General features: G+C 51.8%; 1 long non-coding RNA gene across 8 annotated transcripts in view; it reads right to left on the bottom strand.

Moving 5' to 3' along the window:
- LOC309637113 overlaps positions 1-12,772 on the bottom strand; it is a 332,604-nt gene that overhangs the window by 280,806 nt on the left and 39,026 nt on the right. For 7 of the 8 annotated variants that reach the window (XR_014250407.1, XR_014250408.1, XR_014250409.1 and 4 more), the window contains exon 2: positions 7,795-7,904. The exons of the other annotated variant lie outside the window; for it this stretch is intronic. This is a non-coding gene — a long non-coding RNA (uncharacterized lncRNA). The remainder of the gene's footprint in view (positions 1-7,794; positions 7,905-12,772) is intronic. 8 annotated transcript variants of the gene reach the window in all.

The raw sequence follows: 12,772 nt of genomic DNA, 5'->3' as shown, positions 1-12,772 counted from the left end.
TATATTAATAATCACAATACAAGAATCCCTTGTGGACAGGGACAGTTTCCCTTCCAAGGCACCACCATGCATATCACTTCACGTTATTCTCTTGTTATCCCCTTGATACAGGGGATGGGGAAATATCTTCTGTCATTTATAACACTTATAAAATTAATAATGCCAAAATTATCCAATTTGTATAGTACTTTCTGGTTTCCAGAACACACTTTCCTATACAAGAAGGCTAGTACATTCCCCATTTTGCAGAGGAGAAGACTCAGGGAGATGAAGTGACTTGTCCAAAGTCACTCATGGAATAGGTAGCCTGAAAAACTCAAACACAAAACTCAAAAATTGTCTACAACCCAGTAGCCTGCTTTCCAGATGAGGAAACTGAGGCAGAGGGTACCTGGTGAGATTATGACAGTCCCCTCCACATATACCCAGGGGGACTAAACTACTTGCAGGGCCAGGGTGAGGCCTGATGAGAATAGGGGGAAGGGAACAATCTCCCTTTCAGACTGCAGCATGGAGATGGAGATTAGCCCAAATGAAATATTTCATTATTCTAGTTCAGGGAGACAGCATCAGAGAACCATAGTATTACAGACTCCTAGAATTTTTAAGCTGAAAAGGATGATGGAGATATCTCCTATCTCTTTATACTAAGATTATATATAGGGCTCAGTTCCCAGTTCTAAGCTCTTTGACTTATCATCATAATTTCTGAAATGAAACGCAAGATGCCATGCACAAAGTAGGCCCAATGAATATCTGATGCAGGGTCAAGCACTGAAAGCAGACAAGTAAGGCAGATCAAGGGTAACAAGTCAAACCGTGGTCGCCACTCGGCCGCAGTGTTGGGGTCCAATAGGGAGTGGTGAGGACTGTGGCAAGTTGGAGAATATAAACCTGTGTGAGGGGGGTATTACTGCAGCCAACTGTTGCCATGGAGGCGTGCAGGCTCAGTGTTATACCAATTCTTAAAATTTCTGAAGAAACGCCAGAGATGAAGATCTCTATTAGAAAGTCTAGAATTTTAAATGCTGGCATGTAAATGTAAAGCACTGTGTGAGCCAAGCAAAGTATGTCTAACAGCAAGTTTCCAACCATTGACACTTGTAGTTAAGTGGATAACTCAACTCTGTTCAACCCCTTCATTGTGCAGAGGGGGCAACTCCAAGAGTTAAGCTATGGTCCTGAGATCACAAGCCATTAGGGGCAAAGCCTAATTGCTCCAGATTTCTAATCCAATTCTTAAACTGTGGACCCAGGGATCAGGCATCTGAGAATCCAGTAGGTTTGGAGACACATCACTACATGGTTTGATGTCCTACATCCACACATTCCATCCAGCCCAGACCCTGGCCCAGAAGTCAGGGTCCATCCTCCCGCCTGACCTGGAAGGCCTCACCCACAGAAGATGGGCAACGGATGGAGGTAGCACCTCCTGATCTCCTTCCATCCAACGCCTTGGGAGGTCCCCCCACCCTCTTCACAATGCACCATCCTCAGGCCACTTAGAATGCAGCACCGTGGCACAAGCCAGCTGTCACTTAGGCACTTACAGGCATAACCGTGGAAAAACCAAAGCACTGTTATTACACTTAATAACCAGTTTACACATCATCAACTCATTGGAGTCTGAGAGGTGCTGTTAGGGTGTCAACTCCCTCAGCCTAACAGGTCAGCACTAGAGGGGGGCACAGATGGGGCTGGGCACCAGCCTCCAGGAGTTACTCTGTCCCCTTCCTGCCTCACGCAGAGGACACTCACCCAAGGCCAGCCTGAGGCTCATTCCTGCCCTCTCCCCCCACCCGACAGTGCTCAGGAGCTTAGCAGCTATACCAATGGCATCCAGGGTTTGGAGCAGGGCCAGAACCCCAGAGAAGGGGGGTCTGGGCCCTGACTGGTATCTGAACAGGAAGAAGCAAACTGGCTTGGCAGACTGGGGTCCAGGGGTCTGGAGGAAGAGTGTCCAGGACTAGGACCCCTGCAGTGGTATCCTGGCTCTGCTGTGTGACCTCAAGTAAGTTACTTCATCTTTCTGAGCCCCCGTTGCCCCATTTGTATAAGGTGGTGCCTCAAAGCTTTCTTATAAGGGTTCATTGAAATGTATGCATAGTGCCCAGGATGGCTTCCACACCCAATACATGGCAGGTATCGCCGAGCTCTTGTTGAGCAGAAAGATGCAGAGGTTGGGGGTCCTGAGCCGGGGAACAAGGACAAGCACAGGGATTAACAGGAAATACGACCACTAGGAAATGTTTCTGAATTGGCGTAACACACTGAGGGAAGGTCTTTTAGAGCTGCGATTAAAATAGTTAGCAATAATAAAACCTAACATTATTCTTATTGTCCCCCTTTTAGAGTGAAAGTTCAGAGAGGTTGATTTACTTACCCAAGGTAATCCAGCAAGCAAGTGGTAGAACTGGGCTTGGAGGCCAGGCAGTGAAACTGCAACTGAGATTTTAGCCATCCCTGCCGTCCTCCCTCTCCCCTCCCCTCCCAGTCCTGATATCTACAAGGGAAGACCTGCCGTGATGTGGGGCTGGGGGAGGGAGAGGATTGCAGGTGGGCCAGGCTACAGTTATCCAGGGTCTTGAGGTCCTACCCCTAGACTGTTCTGCACTGGAACAGCAAATGACCCCAGAGGTGTGGGGAGCAGTTCCAGGATGGAGGCCAGGGCAGAGGCCTCCAGAACGCAATGATCCTCCTGTCACTCTGGGTCAAGGCCACATGAGCCACACCTTCCATGAGGCCCAGTCAAAGCGGTGGTCCCCACCGAAAGCCTTGGAGGGCGCGCGCACGCGCGCACACACACACACACACACACACACACAAACACACCCCCGCTGGACGGGCCTCTCCGGCCGCCCCGCTACAGCGCTGGCCTGAGGCAGTGCAGTGCTGCCATCTTTCGGCCCCACGCGGCATTGCAGCCCCACCCGCCCTCGTCGGTGAGCCCAGCCGGAGCAGCTGCCCCCAGGTGCACCGGCCGCCAGCCTGTCCTGCAGAGTCTGTGCCTGCAGTCGGGGGGTCCTCCTCCGTGAGCCCTGGAAGGACGGCTTCTCAGCATCAGCCATGACCCAAGACTCCAAACCAGCCCAGGCAGCCACAACGGGGCCATCTGCCCGTGGAGAAAGACAGTGTGCTCAGGCCCCAAGCGGTCCAGGGCTCCCTGAGGTTGCCTCCTGCCCCGCCCCATGCCTGGGCTTGTGCTGGGACCTGGGACCTGGGACCGCAGAGCAGGGAAAGGGAGGGGGTGAGTGTGAGAGAGAGCAGCTCCAGAGACCTGGGGGGAGATTCACTGCCAGCTTCTGTGAGATTCCCAGAGAGCCAGGAGCCCTTATCCCTAGAGGAGGGATTGTGGGTAATCAGTGTGTATGTTTTTGTTAGTTTGCCTTTTTGTTTTGTTGTGTTTCTTATTTTTTCTTTCTTTTTTTCTTTATGCTTAATTGGAATTTTACATTTTTCTGCAGTGACCAAGTAAGCTTCAAGAAATAACGTGATATGTTTATAAACTTACCTGAAAGTAAATTTGCTTTTAAGTAAAGACACAATAATTTTAGAGCAAAAAGCGACCTTTTTCCAAACCCCTTTCTTTCACAGACAAGGAAAATGAGCTCCAAGATAGGTGACTTGCCCAAGGTCACACCACTAGTCAGTGGAGAGACGGACTGGAACTTCCCTCTCAGGACAGGATCTTTCTTCTTTGAGAGTGGGCTGGGCCTTCCCTGACCCTCCAGCCAGGGTATGATCCCCTATCAGTCCCACAGCACCCATTTTTCTGTTTACTGTCTGTCCCTCTCATGTAAGCTTTGTGGAGGCAAGAACCTCACTTGCATTGTTCACTAAGGTATTCCCAGTGTCCATGTTGAGTGAGTGAATGGAGTTAATCAGGGAAGGCTTCCAGGAGGAGGTGATTATACATCCATTTTTGAAAAGGCAATGGTCGTAGATCAATAGAAGACAGGAAGCATGCCAGGAGGTGGAGGATAGCCTAGAGCTGGCACACAGTAACTATGTATTCCCAAATACTTGTGGGGGAGGGGGAACGGCGGAATGGCGTGGATTGTCCTCCCACACACATAGGTGAGCTAGGATGGTTTTGCTCATCCTGGGAATCTGGGACAGAAGCTAGAAAGAGCTCCTCTCTGGCACCAGGAAGGACTCACTAAGAACCAAAGCCTCAGGGCAGCCTAGCTGGGTCTGTTGGGATCTGGCTGGGCCTGGTTGACTGTACTGGATGGGGTCTGACCAGGTCTGGGTGGGTGGGCTGGCTGAGCCTGGCTGAGCTGGCAGCTTCCTCCTTGCTCCCATATTTAGGAGCGCCTAGCACCGTCATCTCAGTCTAATCTCCCAGGGCTCTAGTTTAGAGACATATGGGGGGGAAAGTCCAGAAACGCTGAGGCTAAGGGGAAAATGTGAGGGGGTCCAAATTTATGCAATGTCTTGTTTTTAGGGCCCTTCACAATAGCACTATTAGTTTAGGCACATAGATGCATTAAGATATAATGATCAAGTTGAAATATAGAGGCCATTTACTGTGTACAGATATGAAAGTCAGAGAAAAATGGAAAATTTTCAGCAGAAGGAAACGGACACTTCCTAAAGGAAAAAAATTATTCTCTTAATATTTCTGGAAAAGTCCCTCAAAAGGTTCTTGGGAAAAGCTTTATTGCCCCTAGAATGTTACATAACACCTATGTGACGAGGAGGCAGGAGGCTCCACGCAAGTCCCTCCTCAGGAGACACACACGTACTGGGCACCTGCTGTGTGCCCGGCTCGGTGCCAGGCTCGTCCTGTGCACAGCCTGGTGTGACTAAACGGCGACACCTGTAGATCACAGGCACATGCAGCAAGCCTCAGCCAAGGGACAGCATCACCCGCACACAGGGGAGGCAGGGCCTGTCAGCCTCAGCCTCTGCTTAGGCCAGGTGAGGGGCGTAGGTGCACTGGTCTGGCCTGGGGCCTGGCATGAATGCACATGCTGCTGTGCACTCCCCTCTGCACCTGGGCCTGCTTTGGTCTTCTGACTTTACACCTCCTCCTGCAAAGCCTTTAACACCAAAACCTAAAGAGACGGGGTGCTGGTTAAGGGCCCCTCCAGGGATGGGAGCAGGGATAACTCTTTATTGCTTCTGATTCAAAACCGAACTCAGAAGAGAGAGCAAAGGCCAAATGATAGAGAGAGACTCAGAGAAAGATACCCAGAGGGGGATGGAAAGTGAGAGACAGGGAGAAAAAGAAAGATGGAGAAATAAAGAAGTAGGGAAAAAAGGAGAGAGACAAAGAGACAGAAACGAGGAGAGAAGCTTACAAAGCAGGAGAGAAAGGGAAGCTTACAGGGCAGGGGAAAGGAAGGCAAGCGAAGGAGACAAAGGGATGAACCAACAGTGAAAGGACCAGGGAGGCGGGAGGCACAATCTCTCCAGGCGGCCCCAACCCTCTTCCACCCTCCCCGCAGGCACAGCTAAGAAACGGGGAGGCGGGAAGAGGAAGCAGAGCCCGGTGAAGTCGCTGGGTAACCTTGGAGACGAGAGCCAGGCAGCCGGGCGTAGGGAGGGGCGCAGCGAGAAGGAGGGAGGGCGGCTCCGCAGAAGACCCGCAACAGGTCCGGCCGCCGGAGGGGGGTGGGGGCGGGGCATAGAGGCCGAGGCGTGAGACTTGGATGAGCTGGGGGAGGGGGGAACAAAAGATTCCAGAAACAAACCTAACGAGGACTGAGGAGTCAATAAAGAGAGAGATTTTACTGAGAACCAATTTAGGGAAGAAAGTGCAAGGAGTTCGGGAGCTGTGATAACAGGAAGGGGGCTGGGGCGGGGAACCGGGTGGAGATGAGGCCAGCAGGAGCCAGCCCAGATGACTGCGCTGGAGCACGGAGAGGCCAGGACATCGGGGCTGCGCAGAGGAGAGCAGGCAGAAAACAGTCACAGCTGACTGGCCAGGAGGGGCTCCGATTTCTGACCCTTTCCCTGAGACTCACGGGGGGCATCCCTGCAGCATCCACCCCCAGCTGGCGATGCAGGGTCTCTGAATCCCAGATGGTTGGCTGGGGGACCATTCCACTCACTGTGTCCTAAATTCTTGCTGAGCTCCCACTATGTACCAGGTGTGTGCGGGGGCACTCTGGGGACACGGGGACCATTAGACAAACATATGCCCTCAAGCCACTCATACGCTAATAGACAGGGTGGAGAGCTCTCTTGGATCAGTTAATGCCAGCTTGGGGCACATCAGAGAAAGCCTCCCCCTGGTTGTTACTGAGCCAGACTTCGAAGGCTGGGAAGGGCAGAGATGGAGGGGAAGGGCTTGTCAGGTGGAGGAGAGGCAAGAGGCCCAGCAGGAGGCAGAACAGGAAAGCCTGATTTGAATCCACAGCTGCTGACTAGCTGTGTGTTCTTCAGCAAGTTACCGAACTTCTCTGAACCTCTCTTTCCCCATCTTGCAGAATTGTTTAAGGATTATGGACAATATCTGTATAGTGCCTGACACATAGTAGGTGCTCTATAAATGTCAGCCATTAGGGACTTCCCTGGTGGCACAGTGGTTAAGAATCCGCCTGCCAATGCAGGGGACCCAGGTTCGATCCCTGGTCCGGGAAGATCCCACATGCCGTGGAGCAACTAAGCCTGTGCACCACAACTACCGAGCCTGTGCTCTAGAGCCCGTGAGCCACAACTACTGAGCCCGCGTGCCACAACTACTGAAGCCCGTGCTCTGCAACAAGAGAAGCCACCGCAATGAGAAGCCTTTGCACTGCAACGAAGAGTAGCCCCCGCTCACAGCAACTAGAGAAAGCCCGCACATAGCAATGAGGACCCAACGCAGCCAAAAATAAATAAATAAATAATAAATTGATTTTTTAAAAAAATGTGGCAGAAGTGACAGTGTGACTTCTGATACTAGGCCATAAAGAACACTTCAGCTTCCTCCTTGCTCTCTCTTGGATCACTCACTCTGGCAGCAGCCATACTGTGAAGACGCTCAAGCAGTCCCACGGAGAGGCCCACACAGCAAGGAACCGAGGCGTGTGAGTGTGCCATCTTGGAAGTGGCTCCTCCGGCCACAGTCAGGCCTTCAGATGATGCAGCCCTGGCTCGAATGCCAATCTTGGCTGCAGCATCATGAGAGACCTGGAACCAAAACCACCCTGCTAAGCCATTCCCGAGTTCCTAACCCACAGAAAGGGTGTGAGATAATAAACCTGTATTTTAAGATCCTGAAGTGTATGATAATGTGTTACAAGGCAATGGGTAGCTAATACAGGGGCTTGCAGTCGGGTCTAGAGCCACACCCCCAGCAATGGCCCCTGGGGACCTGTGTTGTAAACACAGCGCCCACAGCAGGGAAGGTGAGGAGAAGATGCAGAGGCACCGAGGCAGGACGTCAACAAGTACTGCAGCAGACAGGGTTCTGAATGACGCAGGCCTGGATATGGAGGGCATGGGCGGGGTCTGGGTTGTTCAGAATTCCCAGGAAAAGCAGGTCCCCATCATCCCCAGCTCTTCCCACATTGACACTGCTGTGTAGCTTGCCTAGGCTAGGGGGCAGGCCAGGGTAGAAGTGAGAACAAAATGACATTTGCCTCACCTGGCCTTAAACCTCAGTCTACCACTTACTACCTGGGTTATCTTGCATAAGTGACCTTGATTCTGCCTCCATTTCTCATCTGTAAAATGATGATGATAAGCCTGGTTTCCTTGGCTATTATTCTCATGGCACAGCAAAGAGTCTCATTACATGAGAATCAAATGAGAAATAAATATACAACATCAAGTTCAAAGTTGAAGTCTTGGAATACTCACCCCTTGAAGCCAGGAGAGCAGGTCTGGCTGGGGATTTCCCATCTTTTATTTACCTTCTGGCTCCCAAGTTGCCCATTTCCTTTAGGGCCTGAAATAATTTGCAAGGGGAGCTTAAAAGGAAAGGTTTAAAAAAAAAAAAAAAGAGGACACTGGTCATTCCTGTCCCATAACATTTCTAAGTAGTTGAGGGCTTGTTTACAGAGCAAATCTTGGCCTTGACCACATTCATTCTCATCACAACCCTGGGTTACTCACTAGCCACCTTTGCTCTGCTAACCTCTCTAAGCCTCAGTCTCCTCCTCTGTGAAATGGGGGTAATAACAGCATCAGATCCACAGTGTTGATACGAGAGTTAAATGAAATCACAGTGGAACAGGCCTGGTGAGTCCTCCCCAAATGTGCGGGATGATTGAGACAATGGCACCTGTGATACCAAATAAGGCCATGTTCTTATAGCACAGAATTTAAACAGCTCAGGGAGCCCGATTTCATTTACAGAGGAAGGTCCATGCTTCTGAGGCCTTCTCCTCAAGTAACAATTGTTGGGAACCCCAAGAAGTTCTGACATGGGGTGATAATCTGTCCTCCTCCTGTACACCTATGGCCCCCCATCCATCCAGCATTCATTCATCTCTGTAACCATGAGTATACCTCCCACCGCAGTGCCTGCACAGAGTAGGATAAGGACATGTCAGATGGATGTGTGGGCAGTTAGATGGATGAATGGGTGGATGGATGGATGGATGAAAAATGGATGAATAGATGGGTGGATGAATGAGTAGGTGGATGGATGGATGGACGAAAAGATAGATGTAAGGATGGACAAACAGATAGATGTAAGGATGATTTGAGGGTGTCCTTCACTCTAGGCCTCATGCCAGACCTCACCCTAGTCCTTTCTTGGGGCTCAGTGTGGGCAGAGACAATTCCTCTCCAGCAGGGAGAGAGAAGAGACAGAGGAACATCAAGCATCCCACAATTTGTTCTCAATCTTAATTAAACACATTTTTGATGAGTTCATCAACTTCACTTAATTAGGCTGTCCTAGAGCCATCTCTGCCTTAGGGTGTGTTGAAGGCGTCTGGGCTTCTCCCTCAGAAGGGAGGGAGGAAGGACTCTAGTTAGATCTAGAAGCCTGTGCTCTTCACAGTCCAGGGGGCCCAGCAGCCTGAGGGGAAAGCCCAGGCAGCAAGGCAGGAGACTTCCACCATGTCCTCAATCTCCATGAAGTCTTAGGATTCTCTGGGGTGAAGGCAGGGAGAGAGGAAGGGGAGCAAAGACTCCTCACCGGATGCCCCCCGCCCAGAGATGCCCAGAAGTCATCCAGAGAAGAGATGGGGCTGGCTAGTGGCCTTTGGTGTCATGGAAAGAACCCGAACTTGAGTTGGAGGTCTTGGCCTGAAGACTCAACCATACATGTCCCGTCTGTGGGCAAGTCATAGGACGTCTTGGAGCCTCATTTTGGGGAGGAAGTTGGATTGGATGATCTCGTAAGATCCCTCCCATTTCTCAAGACTCATGAGTCCAGAAGACAGACTTCAAGGTCATTCAGGAGCTCATGATCTGGACACCAGGATGGAGTCAGGAAAGTTCCACCCTCTGGCTGGCCACCTGGGGGCCTCGATGACTCAGCCTTCTAAGTCCCTTCTCCAGATCTGTGACTGGTGTTGGGAAGGACACCCTAGCAGAGCCTGAGCCTCAGACCAGTGGGGAAGGGGTGGGGGTAGCCAAGGAGGCTGTGACAGTGACTGGAGCCTCTGAGCATGCCACAGACCCTGTTTTCTCTGCAGAGGTGGCTGCCCTAGAGGGAGCAGGTACCCTCCTAGCCCCAAACCTTCTGGGAGATGGACAGCCAGGCTACCACCTAGTGCCAACGAGGAGCTCCTGCTCACATCCTCCCCCACCAAGTCCTCAAGAGCCAGGCAGAAGCTCCAGCCACAGGGAGGGAGGGCCGAGCTGCCAATCTACCCCAGTCACCACCTTGAACTCTGAGCCCCATTCTCCCTGCTGTGAGCGCCACCTGGCCAGCCCAGACAGCCCCGGCAGGGACGTGGAGCCAGGCCAAGTCCCCAGCACGGATAGCAACTCATGCTGCTCCAGCTCTACCAGGCCAGACTCCACCAATCAGGGGGTGAGTCTCTCTGAACCTCGGCCTCAACAGCTCCAAAACAGAGCCAGGGAGGTGGGAGGGGCAACACAAATGGCCAGCCCTCACCTTCCGCCAAGCCCAGGAAAGGACGAGAGGAGGCCAGCATCACCCAGGTACTTTCTGGGAAGCATGGAGATAGTATCTGTTAGGATACTTTGCCTCCCTCTGGGCTCCAACCCAGCCTTCCCACCCTGTGGCCACGAGCACCCCTTGCCGGCCCCAGTCACAGCTCCCAGAGCCTGGTCATCGCACAGAGAAAGGGCTGAGCCCAGGGAGGAGCAACGGCTTTCCCAAGCAGCCACAGCGGGGAGCAGGGAGCTCTTCAGGGCCAACCTGGGGTGTGGCCCTCAGGCAGAGGGGCCGAGGTGCAGGCTGCAGGGCCTAGTATCAGACTCGCCTTGGGTTTTGCTGATCCACATGGGAGGGTCCCTAGGCAGACAAGAGACGGTGGCTTGAGCTGTGTCTGGCTTGGAGACTGGCTCCACCTGTCCTCGTGTCCCTGCCACAAACCTGCCACGTGATCTTCCCCAAGTGAACTAGCCCCTCTGTGTCTAAGTTTCCTCATCTGTAAAACGGGCATAATTTCTGCCCCACATTCCCCTCCGCTCGGGGCTTCCTGGGAGATAAACACTCTGTCAGTCAGAGACTGCCAGAGCTGCAAACAAGCCAGGGGAACACCCGCCCCTCCTGGTTTTGCAGTTGTAGAAGAGGCTCAGATAATTTAGGTGACTTCTCCAAGGTCACACAGTTCATTGTGCTAGAATGTGGATCCAAACGCTCGCCACTGTACAAATAACAGAAACAATGTTTCTATAACAGATACTTGCCTCAGTGGTCATCTGATGCAAGTTACAGACCCTTCCTCTGAAAAATACTCATATGCACTGACATGCGGACTGCTCATGTGACCTAAGGAGATTTGCTCCTGAAGCCCATTCATGGATTAGCTGGTGGTCGAGGATTCTAGCTCTGCCACTGTGTGACCTTGGGAAATTTACTTAACCTCTCTGTGCCTCATTTTTTCATTTTTCAATAATCAAAGGGGGACAGTAATAGTACATGCTTCACAGGTTGTTTTGAGGATTTAATGAGTCCTATACGTGTCAAGTACTTGGAACAATGCCTGGCTCATAATAAATGCTAAATGAGTGTTTGCTGTTATTACTCCCTGAATAGTCTCGGCTTCCCAGGAGCAGCCATCCTCCTGGGGGTCCTTCAAATGTCCAAGTGTAGCTGCTCAGGTCTGCCCCAACTCCCAGCGTCACGCAGGCTGGGTCAGTAAACTCTGTGGGATGAGGATCCCTCCACCACCAGGCAAATGCCCCAGCCCCCCGCCAAGCCTCGACCATCCCCCGCTTGCCCAATGCCCACCTCGGCAGCTGCTGCCAGCAGTTCCAGGAACCCAGCCTTTGTCCCTCCCTTGCCTTGCCCTCCCTGCTGCCCAGGAATCAATGCAATCCCCTAAAAGCTCATAACTCGGAGGTAATTATAAGCAGCATCAATTACCCAGAAATGTGGATTTCATGAATTCAATTAATTTGCATGGCGATCGATAAGGGAGGGTTCGCTGGGGTCCCCGGGGGAAGTTAGGACATTGTTCTGCACACTATTGATTTTACAATGTAAAACAAAACCTCTCTCCTCGAATTCATAGATGCCCATTCATCCATATTAACTTTCAGATCATTTATTTTTGTATGTCTTTCAACTCTGTTTGTTGCTATCACAAAAATGCAGAGTACTACATTGTAGGGAATAATTGAATCAATACAGTCATGCTATGCCAGGCTTCCCTGACTTGAGGAAGAGATGCTGGTCAGTGAGCTGCTCTTCCTCGTATTCCTGCCCTCTGCTCTCCCCAGCCATCCCCTCACACCCGTCCCCGCACTAAACACTCCCTCTCCCAAGCAGGCCACTCCCTGAACCCTAAGTCCCCCACTCCATCAGATTCCTGATAGACTTAGAGTACAGCTGGAGGGATGCGGTTAGACAACAGGCAGAACTTTTCAAACCCAAGAAGAGTTGGCAGGAATAGAGCACTCCCCTTTTCCAAAGGATCTTCAGAACCAAAAACATGCAAGCACAATGGTGGCCTAAGTCAGGGGTATGGACCCAATGACCCCTCAGTGACCTGTGTCTCTGCTACTCAGAGGAAAGGCGTTTATACCCTGCGCTGGGGGAATAGTGTTTCTTCTCCTTCCCCAGAGGCAATGAGGTTGAGGAGACAGCATTTCCCAAAAGTTATCCCACCCCCATCCCGCAGAAGAGGCCAAGTTTAATAGGACAAGTGGTCGTCAAAAAAGTAAGAGGCCCACCAACCTTAGCCTCCCATTCTCCCCGACTCAGGGGTCCCCAGCTCTGCTGTGTTCCTGACGTCTTGCCCATCCCTACCCAGTGGCCAGCTTCCCCCAGGCCTCCCTGAAAGAGGCCAGGCTCTGCTCTCAGCAGCACCTAGAAACTGGCACGAACACGCAGGCGCACGCACATGCACACGCACGCACGCAGCAGTGTAGATACGAGGCTGGGACCCCCTGACACAGCCACACCCCCGGGAGGGCATGAGCTGGGGCTACCCCACCTCCCTCCACAAAGCCCCAACTCAGCAAACGCCCTCAGCACCCCGTGTCTGGAGAAGGAGAGAAACCTTTTTTTAAATTTGCCTCTGCCCCCCGCCCCTGTCAGGATATTAGACAGCTAAACAGCCTGGCGCCTGTTTCCTTCAGATAACCAGTTCCTGACGAACCCCCTAATTGTCCCCAGAATCTCAGCACCAGTGTATAGAGTAGGTCATTTAACCAACAGTACACACAACTAAATAAAAATCCATTT

The sequence above is a fragment of the Balaenoptera physalus genome, assembly GCF_965194825.1.
Source record: "Balaenoptera physalus genome assembly, chromosome: 10".
NCBI lineage: Eukaryota > Metazoa > Chordata > Mammalia > Artiodactyla > Balaenopteridae > Balaenoptera > Balaenoptera physalus.
The sequence above is the reverse complement of the archived record's forward strand: the minus strand, read 5'-3'. Positions and strand labels throughout refer to the sequence as shown.